The sequence below is a fragment of the Haematobia irritans genome, chromosome 3, assembly GCF_050003625.1.
Source record: "Haematobia irritans isolate KBUSLIRL chromosome 3, ASM5000362v1, whole genome shotgun sequence".
In the NCBI taxonomy this organism is placed as follows: Eukaryota; Metazoa; Arthropoda; class Insecta; order Diptera; family Muscidae; genus Haematobia; species Haematobia irritans.
The window spans coordinates 224,077,276-224,098,881 of record NC_134399.1 but is presented as its reverse complement, the minus strand read 5'-3'; positions in this window follow the sequence as shown (position 1 = coordinate 224,098,881).

The following is a 21,606-nucleotide window of genomic DNA, read 5'->3' as shown; positions in this document are numbered from 1 at the left end:
TGAAGGGCCGTCCACCTCAACTCGTCGTCGTGTCCAACAATTGCACCTCTCACGCTCGTCATTGATGAACATTATGCATAAAGACTTGCATTTACACGCTCACAAGGTGCAATTCGCTCAAGAACTAAAGCCTCTTGACCATTCCAAACGTCGTGAATGGGCAGAATGGTTCCAAGAAATGGCAACAGTGGATGATCAATTTTCTTCAGTGATGAGGCACATTTTCACCTCAGTGGATTCGTCAATAAACAGAATTGCCGCATTTGGGCGAATGAGAATCCAAGAGTGATTGTCGAAAAACCAATGCACCCACAAAGAGTGACTGTTTGGGGCGGTTTATGGGCTGGCGGTATCATCGGACCGTATTTTTTCTAAAATGAGGCCGGTCAGGCAGTTACTGTGAATGGTGTTCGCTATCGTGGCCCGAATTGGAAGATATGGACGATATGTAGTTTCAGCAGGACGGTGCCAATTGCCACACAGCTAACGAAAAAATTGCTCTTTTGCGCAACAAATTCAATGGCCGTGTTATCTTATGCGATGCCAATTGGCCGCCAAGATCATGTGATTTGACACCGTTGAACTTTTTTCTTTGGTGTTATTTGAAAGAAAAGGTGAATAAGCCAGCAACAATTCAAGAGCTAAAGGATGAGAACTTCCATTATGCCTCAGCGTCATCGAAGATTTGGACCATCGGATGAAGGTGTGCCACCGAGGTTGCGGCGCCCATTTGGCCGATATTTTGTTCCATACATAATTGAATAATACAAATATATCATAATAAAATAAAATTACAATAATGTCCTAAATAGTTTGTGTTTTATTCAAAATTAACATCGGCCATTGAAATTTAACCAGTAGTTGTTATTGCTGTTGTTGTAACTGTTTTTAATGTAGTTTCATCCATGTTGTTCTATGTTCAACTAGTAGCCAATTCAAGGAACTCTGCGATAAGGATGGGGTGTGTCCAGAGTGATCTGGTGGTGAGACGGGTAGGCTTAGCTGGGCAAGCGAAAAGGTGACGAGTGTCATGTGACCCTTGATTACAGATGGGGCACACGTCATCTACGCTGCTATCAATCACTGATAAGTAGGAATTGATGAGGCTGCACTTGCCTGATCTTAGTTGGGCCAAAACTACTCTGGTCTACCATGGGAGGTATCTCTCCTCCGGTGCTATGGGCGGCGTTCGGATTAACCTTGTAGCTTCTCACCGATTCAGCTACAGTAGTCTCATGAATCCTGTTCAGACCTGTCTGGTATGCTGCCTGATCTAGAGGTTCTCTTTTATAACGCTGGATCTCGGGATCTAGAAGGTGAAGATCAACCCTTACATTCCTGGGTAGAGGTTGTCTATCCACAAAATGGTGATTTAGATGACAACTACTATAGCAGCCCAAGAGGTACTGCTTTGACAACATGTAATTGTGTCGACGCACTGGGATCATCTTGGTCTCCGCATAAAGGTGATCCAGGGGTGTACTGCGGAGACATCCTGCTGCAGTTCTAAGGGTAGCGTTCTGACAGGTCTGTATGTTATTCCACTGCGTGTCGCTCGTTTGAGGTGTCCACACTGGCGCTGTATAGTTGACCACTGACCGGCCAATTGCCTTATATGTAGTCAACAAGGTTTCTTTGTCCGCACCCCAAGTCGCTTGCCGGCAGACTTGATGACCTTGTTTCTACCGCGAAGTTTAACACAAATTGCAGTGGCATTGGCGGATGACTTAAAAAGGCCTTCGAATGTGACCCCGAGAATCTTGAAGTAATTTGTGGTCGGAATTATTTCGCCGTCGACTCTGACATTCAACTGTCTGCGTACTTCCGCCGTCCATGTAGTGAATAGGGTGGCTGAGGATTTGGTGGGAGATATCTTCAAATTTTTGCAGTGAAATAACTGGTAAGATCAGCGAGGTAGACGTTCAATCGATCGCATATGTTATCAACAATGGGCCCGGATGCCATGATTGTACAATCGTCCGCATATGATACAATATCGGCGCCGTCAGAAGGGGGTGGAATCGAGGACAGGTAGAGATTAAACAGATTAAACCGGAGATATCACCCCACCCTGGGGAACTCCCTGTTTAACTCTACGGGGTTTTGACTTCCTGTTCCTGAATTGCACATACGACTGGCGTCCGCACAGATAATTCAGAACCCAACGTTTGGTTCCTGCCGGGAGGGACGTATTCTCGATGTCATCGAATAGTGTGGCATGGTATCGAATGCCTTCGATAGATCAAGCGCCACGAGGACCGTCCTGTGACACGGCTTGGGCTGATTGAGTCCCATATTGATGTGTGCTGAAATGGCATGCAAGCCTCTCGACGTGCTACGTACCTTACGGAATCCATGTTGATGGTGGGCAACTGGAAAATTCTCCACAAAGCTGGGGAGAAGTAGTGCCTCAAGTGTCTTGGCAACTGGTCTGTACGATTCACCTTTGCTCGAGTCTTTGTCTGGCTTCAGTAGTGGAATCACCCTTCCCATCTTCCAGACATCGGGTTTAAAAAGTTATTTTAAGGACAAATTGCGGAGTCTGGTCAGGTACTCAACTCCCAGTATCGATGTGTGGTGAAATGGCATGCAAGGCTCTCGTCGTGCTACGTACCTTACGGAATCCATGTTGATGGTGGGCAACTGGAAAATTCTCCACAAAGCTGGGGAGAAGTAGTGCCTCAAGTGTCTTGGCTACTGGTCTGTACGATTCACCTTTGCTCGAGTCTTTGTCTGGCTTCAGTAGTGGAATCACCCTTCCCATCTTCCAGACATCGGGTTTAAAAAGTTATTTTAAGGACAAATTGCGGAGTCTGGTCAGGTACTCAACTCCCAGTATCGATGTGTGGTGAAATGGCATGCAAGGCTCTCGTCGTGCTACGTACCTTACGGAATCCATGTTGATGGTGGGCAACTGGAAAATTCTCCACAAAGCTGGGGAGAAGTAGTGCCTCAAGTGTCTTGGCTACTGGTCTGTACAATTCACCTTTGCTCGAGTCTTTGTCTGGCTTCAGTAGTGGAATCACCCTTCCCATCTTCCAGACATCGGGTTTAAAAAGTTATTCTAAAGACAAATTGCGGAGTCTGGTCAGGTACTCAACTCCCTGTATTGCCAGATGTTTCAGCATTAGCATTGAAATTCTGTCGCGGCCCATCGCCTTGGATGGTTTCGCGCTGTTGATGACGTTAGTAATATCGGCTGTGGTAAATTGTGGTGTGTCATCGGCTCGGAGACCACGTATGCGACGAGTGGCTCTCCTTTTCGATGTATTACTCTCGGGATGCTCGAGAAACTGTCGGTTGAAAAATCCGTCGCCAAAGGTGACTGCGATCCCACCATCCCTTGTGGTGGGGTTCGAGAGGGCTCTCACGCTTGACCCCAATTTACCAGTTCCTGTGCCTAAGTTACATTGCTTTAGGTGCTCTAACCAAGTGTTCCGCTTGTGCTTGTCGACTATCTTACTTATCTCTAGATTGAGTTAACTGATTCTAGGATCAGCAGGGTTAGAAGGACGGCATTCATCATGCTCGTCTGCGAGACCCGCCGCTTCGGCGGGGAGGTTGGGCCTCACTTGGGCAATTCGACCAGCGGGTATGAAGCGAGCGGCCGCTGCGTTGATGATGTCCCGGAACACCCTTGGATAACATGAACATGGGGGACATGGGGGACATGGGGGAAAGTATTCTATAGTCTCGGCGAAGGTGACGTCCCCTTTTTAAAAAGAATAGAGCAACATCTAGACTTCTCAGATTTTTGGGAAATTTTAAGGGAGCCTTGTAAAGTAAATAAAAGCTGTAATTTGGAAGAAATTGCTGAAACATAGAGGTAAATATTTGATATACATTTGGGAAAGGCATCTTGTCGTGGCCGGTATTTCAAAAATCATAATATGCTGAATTTTTCAAGAACTTTGAAATATTTACTTTCTATGATTTACTTGATAAAAACATAGTGTTTTTATGCAGTTGCAGTAGGATATTTCATTTTCCGGTATGTTGAGGAGTAGGATCTCCCCCTCACCACCCACTCTTTTTCATATTTTGTGCCAGTAAGGGAACTTTTAATATTAGAGTCACGAAACTCGGAATTTTCATTAAAGCTGATCCGTCGACTAAACTTGGGAAACGCATTGCGTCGGAATAATTTTACCTTTAAGAATTTTCGAATTCACATTTTATTATATTTTATTAATTTTTTTATAAAATAAAATCTATAAAATTTTATCAAATATCTCTCTTAAAGAAAAGTACTTGACGCTTCCTTCGAATTTTTCTATTAAGTATGTGGAGGGCCTAGTTGACATGATTCATAGAAATTTACTTCGAAGTAAATGTGATTTATTTAAACAAATGGTCTTCCAGCTTTGAATATTTTTTTGTGTAATAAATAGCTAAAAATATTGGTTTTCTTAGAGATTGAGTTCAAAATGACAGAAAAAATTGTGATCAGCCTAGCGGACAGGGTAAAACTAGGAAACCATATAAAAAAAAAATCAATTTTTTCTCATACTTGTCACTTTCAATCTTTATGCAAAGATAACATATTTTGAACAAAATATTTTGTCAAAAATTTGGAAATTTCCAATATTTTATTTGCAGGCAAAAGTTAATAAAACATAATTTTGGCGAAAATAATGTGAAACAAAAGATTTATATATACTAATGCAAAATAAATTCTTGTGAAGTGTTAATTAAGCTCATCTCTAGAAAGGTATTTTTGAATGTAAATTAACAATAATTTCAAAATATTTTCGTTGGTTTACGGTAATCTATTATTTTCAGTAACCAATTTTTCACCTCAATTAATTTCCGATTTTAGTCAATGTATTAATAACATGATTTTTATTTAGTTCCGTCCGAAAAAAAAAATGAAGAAATTTTGATTTGTTTGCCGTATTCTCTCTATACAATTTTTACTATAGTTTCCAATAAAAATATTAAATTTCATATATATAATCTTTAGAAGTGAAATTAATTGAAATGATTTCATTTCTATTTATTTTTAATACTCATCTTATTTCAAATTGAAAATTTTTATTGTTTTTATATAATAGAACAAATATGCACACGTACGCATCTACATGCATAGCATTCTATTCTAAACAGTCAATGGAAAACATAATCCTGCCATCAAATGAAGTCAGAGCTTAAAACGATTTTAGCCCTTTTTTTGGTGAATAGAACCCAGAGAAAAAAAAAAACAGAAAAATCCCAGGATGACCTACATTTGAATGCAATCACGTAACTTATCAATTTAGTAGAATATTTATTGTATTGTTTTTCGGTGAATTTAAAATAAAATAAAAGATTAGAAGTTGAGAGCAAAAAACAAAAGCAAAACATATCCACTCACTATACTTTATTAACATTTTTATAGAAAATCAATTTACGAGGGCCCACATAGATATTAGAAAATGGTAGCAGACATCTTGGAAAAAAATTAAGAAATTAAATTTAAACAATGTAAATTAATACTTCACCTCGAAAAGTGGGAAATTTGAGCTTAAGACCTTAGTTATCATAGCCATTAAACTTTTTTAAGTTATCAATTTTAATTGTAACTTAATAATGAATAAATAAAATTGGGAAATTTGTAATATTCAAATTCCACTAGACGAAAATTCAATTTTGGATTAAACAAGGCTTTCATTTAGGATGTAACTTTTGTGTGACCCATCCAGAACATCGTTGCACTGGTGTTCTATCCAGAACATATCGTCAGTACAAATTTCACCAGTAATTGTCAAGTGTCAAGAAATCATAAAAAATCACTCTAGAAGAAATTATCAACTATCTATCTAAGTATTTTCGACAGAGTCTAATCAATCATGGTAAGAGAAGTATTTCGAGCTGGCCTCTCTGTTGTGATGCAATATGGCATGAAGGGCATATTGTCCTGTCTTCTTCAATGCGTCTGTGATGCATAAAGTTCACGAGGCCTCTATGTTGAGTTGCAATCAGTATTGCCAGTACTTTTCTGGCTATTGTCCCCAAAGTATGATGTTTTCGCCCCCAAAAATTTAAATTTAAATTCCACACAAAAATCCCCAATAAAAATAAAGAACGCTCTTCTGTAGAATATCAGTAATAGTTTAAAAATTAAAATGTTCTCAAATCCAGGAAATGCTGGACATATGAAAATGGGAGCTCGGTAATCTTGTATTTACGAACGAAAATTTACTTTTTAATATTCAAGTAGTAAAATTGGATGGTAGACACGTTTCCAAAGTTGGTAGAGTTTTACCAGAAATCCTAGATTTTTTATTGTTTTGTAAATTGGTAGCATTTTTGATGTTTTGATAGATTTTGCAAAGATGTACTTCATAAATTTTCTTTAGAAATAAGTTTTTGACAAAATTGTCAATAGAAATAAAATACGTTTTGTTTGGTTATTGTTGGTTTTGTTCTTTTATCATTGTTGTTGCGTTTTTGTGTTTTTTGTGTTTTTGTGTTTTTGATTTCAGCTTAAAACCATGCAAGTGTAGCTTAATTTGAATTAATCTGAATTTATTCTGATAATTGGTTGATAGTTTTGCTGCAAGTAGAGGATGCTGATGAGGAATGTGGTAATTCCGAAACGTGCGTCCATCCAACCATCTTGCGGTCTATAGGGCTTTGCCCAAATATATTTGACAAACATTCTTTTCCTCTGTTGGTTAAGCTACACATGTAGTTTAGGCAATGCATGGTTTTAAGCTGAAATAAAAAAAAAAAAAACAAAGCAACAATAGAAATAAAATTTTGACAAAATTTTCTATAGAAATAAAATTTTGACAAAATTTTCTATAGAATATAAAATTTTGACAAATTTCTATAAAGGGTGATACGGTCAAAATTTGGTCAAGGGAAAACGCGTGTAAATCGGTGAAATCGTTTATTTAAAAAATCAAATCCAATTTTTTTTTCAAGTTAAATTAGTATAAAATTCAGGAAAAATATTCAGTTAGGCTTTCGCTTTTCCAAATCCGAATTGCCGGGCCTCATGCTTGATACCTGCCATCAGATTTTGTACAGCCACCTTGTCCACCTTCTTCGCCGCTGAAAGCCAATTTGCCTGCTGCTCGTCCTTAGCAATTTTTTGGTCTTCTTTAGGTTCCGCTTGATAATAGCCCAGTATTTCTCACTTGGGCGGAGCTTTGGCTTGTTGGGAGGGTTCTTGTCCTTGGGAACCACCTGCACGTTGTTGGAGGCGTACCACTCCATGGTCTTTTTACCGTAATGGCAAGATGCCAAATCCGGCCAAAACAGTACGGAACAACCGTGTTTCTTCAGCAAAGGCAGCAGACGTTTACTCAAACTCTCTTTCACGTAAATTTCTTGGTTGACAGTCCCGGAAGCTATGAAAATGCTGCTTTTCAAGCCACAGGTACAGATGGCTTGCCAAACCAGATATTTCTTTGCGAACTTTGACAGTTTTATGTGCTTGAAAATATCTGCTACCTTTCCCCTTCCTTTTGCCGTATAAAACTCCTTTCCCGGCGATTTGGAGTCACTACCTTCTTGTAAGTCGATAGTCTGGCTCGTTTTTTGGCTCGATGCACGGTTGTAGACGATACACCCAGCTAATTTGCGGCATCTCGGAGAGAGAGGTTAGGGTTTCGCTTGAAACTACCGGCAGCTCTCTTTGTCGTCTCAGCGGCTTCCGGTTTTCGATTTCCCCCCGATCCAGACTTCCTGGCTGTCGACAAACGTTCCCCAAACACTTTAATTACATTTGTAACGGTTGATTTGGCAACTTTTAGCGATTTAGCTCAGATTTTCGCGATGCGCGAGCAAAATTTTGATAAACTGCTTTCTTGCTTGGACGGCATTTTGACAACTGAAGAGTGAATTCCAAAATCAAAATAGGAGCAACATTCTACACACACACACCTTCAAAATGAGGGGTGTTCAGGTTTTTAAATGCAAAATTGAAAGAAATACGTCTAGTTTATATTGACCAAATTTTGACCGTATCACCCTTTAGAAATAAAATTTTGACAAAATTTTCTATAGTAATAAAATTCTGACACAATTTTCTACAAAAATAAAATTTTGATAAAATTTTCTATAGAAATACAATTTTGACAAAGTTTTCTATAGAAATACAATTTTGACAAAAATGTTTTATAGAAATAAAATATTGACAAAATTTCTATAGAAGTAAAACCTTGACAAAATTGACAAAATTTTCTATATAGAAATAAAATTTGGCAAATTTATCTATATAGAGATAAAATATTCTCAAAATTTTCTATAGAAATAAAATTTTGACAAATTTTCTATAGATATACAATTTTGACAAAATTTTCTACAGAAATAAAATTTAGGTCATAGAAATAAAATTTTGTTAAAAAAGATTAAACCGATTTCCCAAAAAAAAAAATCCCCACAAAAATCTTCAAATTTATGGAAGAAATTTCGTCCCCATTCACGAAAAAATATCCACGATTGCGGGAAAAATCCCCAATACTGGAAACACTGGTTGCAATATGACATTAGAGGGATTATTATTGAGATGTCTTCCTCAATGCGTCTAGTATGCCCAAAGTAAAGCTATTTGACAGAGCCTATTGTAATTATTTTTATGGCTCTAGTCCCCAAATAGGGGAGCTTTCATCCCCAAAAATCGTTAGTATAAATGAAAAATTCCACTAAATTTATGACAAGTTTTTATGAAGAAAATAATAAGATCTGCTGTCGAAAGTCATTAATAATTTCAAATTTGAAAAAAAAAATATAAAATTTTTTTCAGTCCGAAATAAGGTCAATATTTCGAAACACAAAACCAGTCTCGAGAAATGAATGTGGCGAGTTCGGTCACCACGATCAATATGCAGATCAATACGAATGTGAAACATCTCCATCATTTCCCTACCTACTGCATACATTGTCCAAAAGCAGTTATGAACACTGAGGAGGGGTCGACATGTAAGCCCGAGTCCTCACAAAATTTATTATTCAAGGTGAATAAGACTACAAATTAGCGCCTGGGCCCGAAAATAAAATCCTGTGTCCTTTCCTAGTCCAAGTACTCTATTTTCTCCCTATTGTATTCCGTGGAATAAAGATGAGTAACATTTTTTTTGCTTTTAAATTTTAATGATTTGTGAACCTTTATTATACTGAAAAAATCCCGAAATTTATGGAAATATATACAAATCCACAACACAATCCACAACAAATATATCCCCAATTTGTGAAAAAATCCCCATATACTGGCAAGAGTGATTGCTTGTTTGTATGAGAAATATTCGAGTTTTTTTACCAAAATCATTTATATATTTAATTGAAACAATTAAAAGATTAATTGAACATGTGGAATAAATCTATTAATTTTTTAATCAAGTATGTTTTTTATTTCTAATAAATTCTATTATTGATTTTTGTGATTGAAGAAGTTTCAATTAAAAAAATATTTGGTTAAATTAATATCGTGATTGAATCAGCAAACAAAAGTTTTCTGTGTATCAAAACAGGCTATGCTGATACTGGTAGCCATGCAACAAAACCGAAAATAGTTTGGTAAGTGAATACACGAACCCAGCAAAAAAAAAATTTGGAAGTTCTTCCAAAGGCACAACTTTAAAAGCACTTCCAGAAGATGCACTCCCAATGATCTTCTTTATTTTAACTACTCTGGAAGTTCTTTTAATTCAATTTTTTATAACTTGTTTTTTTTTATACTTTTAATGGGTAATTTTAACTTTTTTGGTTTCAAATAACTTAAACACAAAGTAAGAATACATAAAATTGTACAAATCATTTATAAATCTTGTCAAAAAAAAAAGTTAAATTCAATCTGAAAAAATTGTGAATTTTTGAAAATATTTGAGGTCAAACGTTTCCGACAAGCGTTAGAATCCATTAAAAATTATAAAATATTATAAAAATTATTTATTTGACAAAATATCACAGAATTTTTTAATTTACATCCAAAACATTGAATTCGGATCACACCTAAAGAAGTGATGCTAACTCAGTGCAACGGCTGTTGAAATGCAGGACTTCCGTCCTATGGCAAGCCCATGTTAAATTCATAGCTTCTGCGTTCATTTTGCACCACTTCCGGATCCAAAAAGAACATTTTCATTGCTTTTTGGCGACGCATTTTTTGCTGGGAAGTTAACACGGTAATAATTGAAAATATCGTCTTAAAGAATGCGACAAAATAAAACGTGATCATATCAAGCAAAAGTGAATGGATTCAGATTTTTATTATTTAGAGGCCGGTCAATATGGGGATTATACTTATATAAGTGAATATGCACCCTATGAAATATCAAGCCTACCACCAAAAATGATATATGACAGAAAGTATTTTGAAAAATTTGGGAAAAATACCAATAACTTACCACCCAATCCTCGTTTAGATATTATACTCTTCTTTTTGTATACATATGTAAATGGAAATGTAATTTTATATAAATATGAATTGCAATTATAACCGTCACTGTATTTCATTTATTTGAAGGATTTCATATTTACAAATAAAAATTCTATACACTGTAAAATTGGTGAGAGAATCGCCATCTAAGAATATGGCTTGAGCAAAAGTCCTACATGAAATTTTGGAAATAGGAAAGCTATCGACATGCTTTTGAACGGAGAGTCGCTATTGTTTCTTGCTATTGAACGACACATCTTCCCAAACCCAGAAATAAGGGAGACAGTGAAAGTGGAAGTCATTCTCCACCAAGATGATGGCAAAGACTGAATTAAGTGGAAACAAGTAAGGAAAGTCTAAAGTTGGGCGGGGCCGACTATATTATACCCTGCACCACTTTGTAGATCTAAATTCTCGATACTCTCCCAAATACATACATTTAAATATCACTCGATCTGGACAGAATTTGATAGACTTCTACAAAATCTAGACTCAAAATCTAAGTCGGCTAATGCACTAGGGTGGAACACAATGTTAGTAAAAAAAATATGGGAAACATTTAAATCTGAATCAATTTTAAGTAAACTTCGCAAAAGTTTTTTTATGACTTATCGCTCGATACATATGTATTAGAAGTTTAGGAAAATTAGAGTCATTTTTACAACTTTCCGACTAAGCAGTGGCGATTTTACAAGTTTGGTATTTTGACCATTTTTGTCCAAATCAGAAAAACATATATATGGGAGATATATTTAAATCTGAACCGATTTCAACGCATAGCTATAATGCTAATTCTACTCCCTGTGCAAAATTTCAACTAAATCGGAGCAAAAACTTGGCCTCTGTGGTCATATGAGTGTAAATCGGGCGAACGCTATATATGGGAGCTATATCTAAATCTGAACCGATTTCAACGAAATTTGGCACGCATAGCTACAATGCTAATTCTACTCCCTGTGCAAAATTTCAATTAAATCGGAGTAAAAGATTGGCCACTGTGGTCATATGAGTGTAAATCGGGCGAAAAATATATATGGGAGCTATATCTAAATCTGAACCGATTTCAATAAAATTTGGCACACTTGACTACACTGCTAATTGTACTCCTAGTGCAAAATTTCAACCAAATTGGGGTAAAACTCTGGCTTCTGGGACCGTATTAGTCCATACCGGGCGAAAGATATATATGGGAGCTATATCTAAATCTTAACCGATTTCAATAAAATTTGGCACACTTGACTATAGTACTAATTGCTCTTCTTGTGCAAAATTTTAAGCAAATTAGTGTAAAACTCTGGCTTCTGGAGCCATATAAGTCCACATCGGGCGAAATATATATATATATATATGGGAGCTATATCTAAATCTGAACCGATTTCAAAATCAATAGGGTTCTATTCTGAGCCAAAACACACACTTGTGCCAAATTTGAAGTCGATTGGACTAAAACTGCGACCTAGACTTTGATTACAAAAATGTGTTCACGGACAGACGGACATGGCTATATCGAATCAGGAGCCCATCCTGAGTATTTTTGCCAAAGACACCATGTGTCTATCTCGTCTCCTTCTGGGTGTTGCAAACATATGCACTAACTTATAAAGGGTGATTCTTTTGAGGTTAGGATTTTCATGCATTAGTATTTGACAGATCACGTGGGATTTCAGACATGATGTCGAAGAGAAAGATGCTCAGTATGCTTTGACATTTCATCATGAATAGACTTACTAACGAGCAACGCTTGCAAATCATTGAATTTTATTACCAAAATCAGTGGCAGAAAATCCGCTTTTTTATCGACAAATTTTGTTCAGCGATGAATGGTTGAATGGCTACGTAAATAAGCAAAATTGTCGCATTTGGAGTGAAGAGCAACCAGAAGCCGTTCAAGAACTGCCCATGCATCCCGAAAAATGCACTGTTTGGTGTGGTTTGTACGCTGGTGGAATCATTGGACCGTATTTTTTCAAAGATGCTGTTGGACGCAACGTTACGGTGAATGGCGATCGCTATCGTTCGATGCTAACAAACTTTTTGTTGCCAAAAATGGAAGAACTGAACTTGGTTGACATGTGGTTTCAACAAGATGGCGCTACATGCCACACAGCTCGCGATTCTATGGCCATTTTGAGGGAAAACTTCGGAGAACAATTCATCTCAAGAAATGGACCGGTAAGTTGGCCACCAAGATCATGCGATTTGACGCCTTTAGACTATTTTTTGTGGGGCTACGTCAAGTCTAAAGTCTACAGAAATAAGCCAGCAACTATTCCAGCTTTGGAAGACAACATTTCCGAAGAAATTCGGGCTATTCCGGCCGAAATGCTCGAAAAAGTTGCCCAAAATTGGACTTTCCGAATGGACCACCTAAGACGCAGCCGCGGTCAACATTTAAATGAAATTATCTTCAAAAAGTAAATGTCATGGACCAATCTAACGTTTCAAATAAAGAACCGATGAGATTTTGCAAATTTTATGCGTTTTTTTAAAAAAAAAAGTTATCAAGCTCTTAACAAATCACCCTTTAATACCCTGTTCCACAGTGTGACACAAGGTATAAAAACATAAACTCTTTTACCATGATATCGAACTGTCTCGATTTTGTAGAAACGGGATGGGTTGACTTAAACTTAGTCAGTTCATTGTCATACCACAGGTGGTGAAATTATTTTTTATGGATGAGTGCTGCCCGATTAAAAGTTTAATGGCCTGTTCCTGTATATCGAACGAAAGCTTTCTTTCGTATTCCAAACGAAAGAAAATTGATTTTTGTTCTCTTATTTCGAAAGGCAAGTCACTTCATATTTTGTTGTCGAGTAATAAACGAACATATACAATAAGTGTCAAGAAAAAAGTAAAATCATTGTTAACATTTGAATGAATTCTCAGGCCAAAAATTTAAAAATACTCATTTTTAATAATCAATGTATTCTCATACAAACGAATCGAACTTTTAAAAATAGAAAAACCCAAATTCATTCGAATTCGAGTGACTGCCTTTCATTCGAACTGGTTTTCGTTCGATATACAGGAACAGGACATAACTTAATTACAAGGGACCTCCTTCGCAGGTACGCAAGTCCAATCGTCCTTTTCATAATAGAGTAAAAGCATTTAGAGTAACTTAGAAATGGGAGCCACCGTGGTGCAATGGTTAGCATGCCCGCCTTGCATACACAAGGTCGTGGGTTCGATTCCTGCTTCGACCGAACACCAAAAAGTTTTTCAGCGGTGGATTATCCCACCTCATTAATGCTGGTGACATTTCTGAGGGTTTCAAAACTTCTCTAAGTGGTTTCACTGCAATGTGGAACGCCGTTCGGACTCGGCTATAAAAAGGAGGTCCCTTGTCATTGAGCTTAACATGGAATCGGGCAGCACTCAGTGATAAGAGAGAAGTTCACCAATGTTGTATCATAATGGACTGAATAGTCTAAGTGAGCCTGATACATCGGGCTGCCACCTAACCTAACCTAACCTAACTTAGAAATACTCAGAAATGACACCTGCACACCGACGAAAAAGATTTTTAAAGGGTGATACGGTCAAAATTTGGTCAATATAAACTTGACGTATTTCTTTCAATTTTGCATTTAAAAAACCTGAACACCCCTTATTTTTAAGGTGTGTGTGTGTAGAATGTTGCTCCTATTTTGATTTTGGAATTCACTCTTCAGTTGTCAAAATGCCGTCCAAGCAAGAAGAGCAGCGTATCAAAATTTTGCTCGCGCATTGCGAAAATCCGAACTACTCGCACGCAAAGCTGGCAAAATCGCTAAAAGTTGCCAAATCAACCGTTACAAATGTAATTAAAGTGTTTGGGGAACGTTTGTCGACAGCCAGGAAGTCTGGATCGGGGGGAAATCGAAAACCGGAAGCCGCTGAGACGACAAAGAGAGTTGCCGGTAGTTTCAAGCGAAATCCTAACCTCTCTCTCCGAGATGCCGCAAATAAGCTGGGTGTATCGTCTACAACCGTGCATCGAGCCAAAAAACGAGTCGGACTATCGACTTACAAGAAGGTAGTGACTCTAAATCGCAAAGCGCGATCCCGGAGGCTGTACACGACGATGCTGACGAAGTTTGACTGCGTGGTAATGGACAACGAAACCTACGTCAAAGCCGACTACAAGCAGCTTCCGGGACAGGAGTTTTATACGGCAAAAGGAAGGGGGAAAGGTAGCAGATATTTTCAAGCACATAAAACTGTCAAAGTTCGCAAGCCATCTGTACCTGTGGCTTGAAAAGCAGCATTTTCATAGCTTCCGGGACTGTCAACCAAGAAATTTATGTGAAAGAGTGTTTGCATAAACGTCTGCTGCCTTTCCTGAAGAAACACGGTTGTTCCGTACTGTTTTGGCCGGATTTGGCATCTTGCCATTTCGATAAAAAGGCCATGGAGTGGTACGCCGCCAACAACGTGCAGGTGGTTCCCAAGGACAAGAACCCTCCCAACACGCCAGAGCTCCGCCCAATTGAGAAATACTGGGCTATTGTCAAGCGGAACCTAAAGAAGACCAAAAAAAACTGCTAACGACGAGCAGCAGTTCAAGGCAAACTGGCTTTTTGCGGCGAAGAAGGTGGACAAGGTGGCTGTACAAAATCTGATGGCGGGTGTCAAGCGTGAGGCCCGGCAATTCGGATTTGGAAAAGCGAAAGCCTAACTGAATATTTTTCCTGAATTTTATACTAATTGAACTTGAAAAATAAATTTAATTTGATTTTTTTAAATAAACGATTTCACCGATTTGACCGTATCACCCTTTAATATGTTTGGGTGTAAAAATTATATGTTTGGAACTCAAAATTTTTAACATATTATTTTTAATTGCAAGCATATAATGTTCATATACTAGCATAATATGTTTGGGACATATATGTTAATATGTTAGAACATATTATGTTTCGAACATAAACTGTTTGTAAATATAATATGCTTAGATGCAAACATATACTAATTTAGTAATAGCCTATAAACATATATGTGTTTAGAAAGAGGGACCTAGAGAGTATGCTGCGAGTAAAAGAATGGAAGTAACCAATTTGCGCCTAAAAATATATATACCCAAATTGAATTAAAATTTTTTTCTACCAGTGTATGCCTAAGGTGGAACATAGTTTATATGAACTATACAAATAATATTTTGTTTCAACCAAGCCTGCTTGAAACAAAATGTGTCTGGAGTATATGTTACAGAAGCGATTTTTTTTTTTTTTTTTTTTGAGCATAAATCCGAGAGATGAAGACTGGATTCACCACCACCGTTTTAAAACTGTGCTCAAATTTGGTATTTAATCCATGGCCTTTTGTATGCAAGGAGAGCTAACCTAAGGTGGCATTTCACTACGGCGGCTCCCATCAGATCATTGGTTCTTCTGTATTTTCTCTGTTTTAGTTTTTTTCTCACTGTATACAATGACATTCAATAACGATATTCATATGAAATCGTTTACATAGGTAAATTCGATATTTATATTTGTACACATATCCACATATAGACTACACACACAGTATATGGAACGTGTGGAGTTCAATGCTAATAAAACAGTGGTGTCATATATTTTTGTACAGATGTCACAGAACGATTGAAGCAGCGCAGCAATCGAAAATATTTTTCATGTGGAAAATTAAAATGAATTTTTACACATTTGTTTTTGTCGTTTTGCTTTTGTACATCATCCATTCCTTCATTCATATACAAGCGAGTTAAATTTATCAACAACCAGGGACATGACCAAAGTCCGTAGGAAAATATTTCACTTTCATTTTAATTCTTGGCTCTAGGAATTCTCAGATAATTTTTATACCTATTTTCTCCACTTTCAGTAGTTGGTTGTTTCTTCACAGACCATTTACATGTATTATTACTTGGGAAAAGTGTAGTATGCTTCTCGAAAACACTATCAGGAATATTCGAAAAATTCTGAAATATTCTGGGAATTAATTTTCATGTACTTTAGTAAAGCCTTAATAATCCATTAGGCGTTTTAATGTATGAGTATTTGCAAAGAAATGTCTCATTAATCCTTGTATCAATTTGGGAGAAAAATTCCAATAATCTGAATGATTTTTTTTTACATATGGAATTCCGTAAAAGCATTTCTTATTATATAAAAAAATATATTAAATTTATATATAAAGCCTGGTGTGCATCGCTAAAGTGAATTTTTTCAGGAGTAACAAACACGTGAATATTTATGTAACGCTTCGATTATAAAGGTAAAACTTAATGTGCCCCTTCAAGAGGCTCCCAAAGCCAAATATGAGGATCGGTTTATATGGGGGCTATATATAATTTTGGACCGATTTTTGCAGAGTTGTTAGACGCCATACACTAACACCATATACCAAATTTCAATTGGATTGGATGAAATTGGCTCTTCGAAGAGCCTCCGTAAAAAATATGTATGGGAGCTATACCTAAAAGTGGTCCGATATGGTCCATTTGGATGCCGGATTTTAAATGGTGTCGTTTTGCGTTTTCAGTTCCATGGCAGGGTTGTTGAGAACATAACTCTAGATTTACAATTTCAGAACAATCAGTTCAAAATTGTAGTTGCAAGGAAACTAAAACATGAGGTCGGTCGGTGGCGGGACTTACTAAAATAAGGATCGATGTAAACTAAATTCGACAAATGCTATTAGGGATGTTTTCTTTTAGCATTGGATACCTTAAGCCATGAAGGACTAAAAGAAAACAGAGTACTCGCTTATCCAGGACATCTCCAAAAATAAAATAACACTGTCATCAGTTGTTTAAAAACAATCACAGAAAAGAAGTGAAATCATTTTTATACCCACCACCATAAACTGGTGACAGGGGTATAATAAGTTTGTCATTCCGATTGTAACACATCAAAATATCGATTTCCGACTATATAAAGTATATATATTCTTGATCAGGGAGAAATTCTAAGACGATATATTTTATACTAATTTAACTTGAAAAAGAAATTTAATTTGATTTTTTAAATAGACGATTTCACCGATTTACACGCATTTTCCCTTGACCAAATTTTGACCGAGTGATACGGTAAAAATTTTAAACTGGTGACAGGGGTATAATAAGTTTGTCACTCCGATTGTAAGACATCGAAATATCGATTTCCGACTATATAAAGTATATATATTCTTGATCAGGGAGAAATTCTAAGACGATATAACCATGTCCGTCCGTCTGTCTGGCTGTCTGTCTGTTGTAATCAGGCTACAGTCTTCAATAATGAAACAATCGTGCTGAAATTTTGCATAAACTCTTCTTTTGTATGCAGGCAGGTCAAGTTCGAAGATGGGCTATATCGGTCCAGGTTTTGATATAGTCCCCATATAAACTGACCTCCCGATTTGGAGTCTTGGGCTTATAAAAATCGTAGTTTTTCCCCAATTTGCCTGAAATTTGATATCTAGAGGTATTTTATGACCATATGAGGTATGCCGAAAATGGTGCGTATCGGTCCTTGTTTTGGTATATAGACCCCTATAGACCGATCTCCCGATTTTACTTCTTGAGCTTATAGAAACCTATTTTTTACCCAATTTGCCTGAAATTGGAAATCTAGAGGTATTTTGGGACCATAAAGAGGTGGCGATAATGGTGAGTATCGATCCATGTTTTGGTATAGCCCCCATATAGACCGATTTCCCGATTTTACTTCTTGGGCTTCTAATATCCGAAGATTTTATCCAATTTGCCTGAAATTGGAAATCTAGAGGTATTTTCTGGCCATAAAACGGTGAGTATCGGTCCATATTTTAGTATTGCCTCCATAAGAACGATCTCTCGATTGAACTCCTTGGGTTTCTAGAAACCGTAGTTTTTATCCGATTTGCCTGCAATTGTAAATATTCTGGTATTTTGGGCTCACAAAAACGTGTATCGGATTAAGTTTTTATCAGTCCATTTGGTAATGCCTCCATAGAATCTGATATAACAAGTCTTCATAGGTAAAATCTTTAAATTTATCTTCGGGAAATGTACTGGATGAACTGCTCTGCTTGATTTGTCCTCAAGCCCCCCTGAAATTTCAAAGGAAACCCTAATATTTGATTCATGGTGGTGGTTATTTAAGATTCGGCCCGGCCGAACTTACTGCTGTATATACTTGTTAATGTATGAAATGCTCCAATTAGTAATAAATATTTACTGCTGCGATTATTTATGACACTGTACCACTTTGAATTTCTTGTTTTTCGAAAAATTAATCACAATAAAGTGTTATTGGGAATCGAAGAAGCGTCACTTTATCAAAATACAATCTGGCAACATCGGCGCGACTTGCACTGATGAGATGTTCTGGATAGAACACCAGTGCAACGATGTTCTGAATAGCCCATACAAATGTTGCATCCAGTGTGGACCTAAAATACCACAATAGGGCTGTTTTCTAGATATTGAATTTCAGTCAAATCGTACAAAAAGTGATGTGTCTAGAAGTTCCAGTCTATATGGGGGCTATGCCAATACATAGAGCGACACACAGCATATTCGTTACACCTTTTTTCGTCTTAAAATATCTTTGGTTTTAAATTTCCGTTAAATAAGATAAAAAAATAGGGTGTTTAGGCGCCCAAGAAATCAAATCGGGAGGACATCTGTACACTGAAAAAAATTTGGTATTGATTCCGAGCCAAGGATGCGGAAAATACATGTAGGGATACTTTTAAGACACAATTCTATTTTAAATTTGGGTTTTGTGTACTTGCTTCTAGGAAGCAAATTTTAATTTTTCGCGTTCTCAGCTTTTTTTCTTAATATGCTATCAAAGTACTTTAAAAACGAACTTCCAGTAGAAATTATGCTATGTTTCAGGAAAAAAATTTCTTTAAAATATAGTTTTGAAAAACATGTCCTATATTTGAACGATTTTTTGCTCATTTAGATTATTCACTACATTATGATGTACCAAAACATCGCCCGAAACGCACCACATTCGAACATCTATTTATGGACCTAAAAGAGTGCAAGATTTCCAATTTCAAGCAAATCGGAAGAAACTTGCGGTGTTAGATGTCCAAGAAATGAAATCAGTCTATATGGGGCTATACCAAAACATGAACCGCTGCACATCATATTTTGCGAACCCCTTTGTGGTCCCAAAATATCTCTAGGTTTTGAATTACGTCCAAGAAATGAAATTGGTAAATCGGTCTATACTTGGGGATATACCAAAACATAGAGCGATACACACCATATTCGGCACCTCGACATTCTTAATTTCAACCAAATCGGATAAAAACGTTGAAAAAGTCCAATTGGAAAGTCTGGACCGACACAAACCTATTTGTGGACCCAGAATACATCTATGTTTCAATTGTATTCAAATCGGAAAAAATATCAGTATCTATAAGCCCAGGAAGTCAAATCAGGAAATCGGTCTAAATCGGGGTTATACCAAAATGTGGACCGATACATACCATATTCGGCTCACAACTTTATGGAACTACCATACCTCTACAATTTCAGCCAAATTGAATAATCGGTCTATAAGATTCGAAATGAATAACCTGCTCCCGCCAGATCTATACTAAAGGCTATGAAAATTCGAATTAGCCAGCGGTGAATCATGTGTATAGTCAGGAATGTTTTTTTTTTTTCTTTTTTTTCAATAACCCAACAATAAAACTCCTTAGGGTATGATCATACTAGGCAAATATTTGATCAAAATGAGTGTCAAACTTTTTTCCCGGGCAATTTGCGAAATATCTGGATACCGTTTTTGGATAATGTTGCTATCGTTATGTTATACACCAAATATGAGCTAAAAGTGTTTGAAAATTGTTGCAAAAGATTATTTCTGTAGAAATTTTTGCAAAATTTTATTTCTGCATTTTTGAGTGCAAGCATATAATGTTCATAAACTAGCATAACATGTTTGGGACATATATGTTAATATGTTAGAACATATTATGTTTGGAACATAAAATGTTTGTAAAAATAATATGCTTGGATGCAAACATATTTTAATTTAGAAAAAGCCTATAAAAATATATGTGTTTAGTAGCCTGGAGCGCTATTTAACAGGGAGCGATATTGAATTAAGTTGGTGGTTGTTGCTTGTTATTACAAAATTAACATTTTATTTTTCCTTGGGCAATTGATCAGCTACTTCTTTGATCCTTACAAACTGTGTGGTCCGCTGTTCGAATCCCCGTCCGGCAAAAGGTAAAATTAAAATAAAAAAAAATCATACAATTGAATAATTTCTTCTACAATGTTTGTATTACAGAAAAAGGTGCTAAGAACTAAAAAATCTCGTGGAAGTGAGAAAGATGTGGGGGAATATAAATTAGGCAGAAACAAAATTTTGAGCATTCAGGTCGAAAACCTATGTTGTTAGCACCTATATTACCTGCTTATTTTCGTAATTCATTATGATTGTAAATATATAAATAAATAAATAAAGTTTTGAGCACAATAGAAAATAATTAATCAAGCTTGAGATCGTTGTTTGTATGTATTGGTTTCTTTATTTTTCAATATTTCGCAATTACATTGAATTGCTTCATCAGGAGTCGATCTATAATAAAAGTGGTTTGATAATTTTTAATCATGACATGTAAAATTCTTTCTCAAAATTGTTTTTCAAATCGCAAATAATTTTAGTGGTTTATGCTAATAACAGCTATTGGTTTTAATTTACAAATTTTTTATAAATAATTAAAGAGTTTAATAATTGTAATTAACAAGTATCAGGAGACCAGGATAAACAAAAGGAATTACATTATACACTTACGTATGCAAAACATTCAAGTGTAACACAACAACAACACATAAAGCTTAAAACTAGAGTAGTATTACTACGTTCGTCTATTACTTTTATTGCACTGATTTCCCTCTTGCTTTCTCTAATGCTGAGTACTTGCATATCTAGTTGTCTTGTCTATGATGTGTTTGTATATGTGAGCAATGTTATCTGTATCTGATTTGTAGTTCATTCTCTTCTTCGTGGGTACATTGAGTCATTTATGAATAACTTTAATGTTCAAAACGATTGCGGAAGAGCGCTTTTGGGAGTCATTTATGAGCCTCCAGTATAAAGTAGTTGTGTCAAAAACTTATTCTTTTTATTGACTCATTAAAGAGTTGCCTTTTTTTATTTATAAATTACTCAGTGGAATGAGTAATTTATGACTAACATAATTACTCATTTATGAGTTAAAAAAACGATTCATAAATGAGTTAATAAAAAGGGGTAACAAATGAATCCCCCAACTGATTAAACATTTATTGATAGGAAGAG